Source organism: Cibotium barometz, chromosome 45 (assembly GCF_041138505.1).
Source record: "Cibotium barometz isolate CiBa-2024 chromosome 45, ASM4113850v1, whole genome shotgun sequence".
In the NCBI taxonomy this organism is placed as follows: Eukaryota; Viridiplantae; Streptophyta; class Polypodiopsida; order Cyatheales; family Cibotiaceae; genus Cibotium; species Cibotium barometz.
The window spans coordinates 24,651,226-24,654,496 of record NC_141090.1 but is presented as its reverse complement, the minus strand read 5'-3'; the positions used below and the strand labels follow the sequence as shown (position 1 = coordinate 24,654,496).

The following is a 3,271-nucleotide window of genomic DNA, read 5'->3' as shown; positions in this document are numbered from 1 at the left end:
ATCTTGCAGCTTCTCCATGTGAACTTGCGCACAGAGATTAGTGATCTCCAATTGTAAGGTTTGCACCTCACACAATTGATCAATTTGAAACTGCATTAGGTAATGCCATCTGAGAAGATTCAAGTCGTCTACTGGAATGGAGAGGTGCCCAAGTTTGAAATTCCAATGAGTGCTCTTGGGCTTCCCCACAAATATAAATGCACATGGGATTGCTCGCTGATTGATAAGACGTAACTGCCTTTGTCTCTTCTAGAAATGATTGCTTGTACTATCCTTGATGGCGTGCCCATTTTCAGGCGCTTATAATGAACGTGGTTTCTTGATGGCCACATCCGGGTCTTCCGGCATTAGCTTAGGCTTCTTGAGCATCAAATGCATGCAATACCTTGATATCCCTATGTTCAGAATCACATCCATATCCCGGGCATGTCCCCCATAAACAGATGAATGTAGAAGATGGAGTTTGAAGACACATGTAAGCAAATGGCATCTCACAAGAACATCTTGCAAGCCCTCATCCTCATCGAAAGGAACATTATATATCTTCTTTAATATTTCGCTCCTCAGGTGCCCTAGATCCTTGAATCCGCCGAGAGCTTTGTATCTTGCAACCATCTTATGGATCAAGTGATCTTGCAGCTTCTCCATGTGAACTTGCACAAAGAGATTAGTGATCTCCAATTGTAAGGTTTGCACCTCACACAATTTATCAATTTGAAATTGCATCAGGTAATGCCATCTGACAAGATTCAAGTCGTGGGTCATGGATAAGCTTTGATCTAAAGTGCGCTATCGGAAACTGTCCATGGCCACATGGCCGCTTCATGTTAGATTGAGAATTGTCCAATCCATTGTTATGGCCTACATACAGTTTTATTTTCCATTGATATCTTGGACTAAAGTGGCCATCTCTACCTTCATGTCGTAAGATTGGAAAGAAGTTCTTTCACAAATACATTGAACATCTATCCTTATTTTTGACGTTCTTTGCAACAGTCCATATATGACTTGCAAACTTCGAGATGTGGACGCATCTTGTTTGGAGTTATTTAGTCAATGTCTCTGATTAGATAGATTGAGCTCTCCTCTAACAATGTAGCTCTAGTCTGACATATAGTTGTTTTGAATATATAGATATGATGAGTGACCACACCCGTAAAGTGAAGCTGGCGATCATCAAGACTTTGCTACGAGGCACTGGACTTTTTGGAGATACACTGTAAGAGGCCATGGCAGATTATGTGGAGATGGATGATGTGGGTTTAGATGGCGCCATCGAGATTCTTGGGAGATTCAGTATGCCCGTACGACCTGGAGAGGGTACATCCTCCCAGCCACATGCAGGAGTGGAGACTTCTTCTCATGCACACACTACAGCGCATCGATAAGCTTCTCGATTGATAAAATAGTAATGTCATCCTTTTTTTACATATAGAATTATTAATATATATATCCTTTTGATGTCTTTGTTTGCTTAGGACTCCTATCCCATGTACATCACATCACAAGAGTCAGCGGCTTACTCCTGATGTACCTCCTGGTACTCAGGTGACACCTGATTCAAAGGCTAGTGGCCGTTTGTCCCATAGGTATATCTTTTATGGTGATTAGGGATTAAATATCAAGTACTTTTTAAGAACTCACATCTCAATATATCGTATGTTTGTATTGCACGTAGGTGTCAGCGGGGCAGAGTAGCACACCACCAGTGCCGATGCGCACGTGCACTGGCACTTTGGGTGTCACATGCGACATCATGCCTGACGAGGGTATCCTTCAGGTCAGAGCCAGCATCACCTTCAGACGTCGAATGAGAGACCTTTGCATGTCTTATCTACAACGAGTTCATATACCATGACAGTAAGTATTATTTAAACATAAAGAATATGAATTACAGATTTTTATTTGAATTACTAACTGACTTTATTTTGCAATGCAGCGATCAACTTGATGATGACAAGAAATATGTCATCAACACACTGGAGACGGAGTTTGGGACTGGATTGAGTCGGAAGTGGTTGCTGAAGAAAATGTGCAAACTCATGAGTCATCAATGCGACAATGCACAGTTAGTAGAGAGAGAGAGAGAAATGAAACAAAATGAAATGCTATATTTACGTCTTCAAAAGGCCAAAGTGACCTATGAAACCAAAAATTTACCACTAGAGAGCTCTGATACCAATGTTAGGTAGAACAGCGATACTGATGGTTTGCTACGGAGCAAGCGTGAGATCATACATATCTGTGGTCTCTCAATCTGCATTCATGAGGCGGCTGACACGCATGGGGCCCATACTACTGCCACATACATCAAAGCTGGGGTGACCATAGTGTCATAGAGAGAGAGAGAAGAGCTAGAGCAGCAAATGGGCAGCGTGGGGGGTGCTGCGGCTAAGGGTACTGCGGGTACTCACTGAAGGTGCTGCTGGAACTACTGCCACGAAATGCTAGAAGACTGCTGGCTTCGATGGTCTACTGCTAGGCCAAGTCGATCTAGGGAACAATGCTTAATTGCGGGTACTCAAGGTTGAGATGCTGATACTGGGGTTGAAACGCGAGATAGAAGCCTTGGTAGAGGAGAGGAATCGAATCCCGATACGAACTTTCTTTCAGTGAACTTGAAGCTGAAATCACCCTGTACACAGCTAGAGTAAGAAAAATGAGTCTAAGGGCAATCGAGCCCCGACACTAGCCATATGAGGCTATCACCACGAGACTCCCCACCACCCACCCTTGTTAGTAAGTTTTCAAAAGAATAAAAATCATGACTTCACAATGAATTATTTTGAGATTAAATCTTACCGAACATAGGTTGATCCGTGAGTTGACACGTAAGACTAATAGTCCTCATCGTTAACCGTCAATAAAATTTCATCTTCATTATCCTTGTTGACTTCTTCGAACTACTCCATTGTTAAATCTGTGTTGATGTTCATTTCCTCCGTAGGCTCGACATCCATTGTTTCTTCCTCTTCGGTGTCTGTAGTGTCAGAGTCTAGATCATTGTCGTTCTCATCATCTACAATGTCATCATGATCAAAAAGAAGAATTCTACACCTCTCTAACGTCGATGTGTCTAGATTCGAGGACGTAATCAATTCATCCTGATCTTCTTTCTCAGAGTCAACGCTATCAAACAAGTGTCGACCTCTAGGTTGGACATGCACAACTTGCCACCATGGATGAGCATCTGTATTCTTGTAAAAGAACGCTTGTTCAACATGAGTTGGTAGAATGTAAGGCTCTTTTGTTCCACGCAATAACTTCGAGG

The 3,271-nt window shown here is 42.5% G+C and overlaps 1 pseudogene; it reads left to right on the top strand.

Moving 5' to 3' along the window:
* Positions 1-1,139: 1,139 nt before the first annotated feature.
* Positions 1,140-2,649, top strand: LOC147612562 (uncharacterized; annotated as a pseudogene).
* The last annotated feature ends 622 nt before the right edge of the window (positions 2,650-3,271 follow it).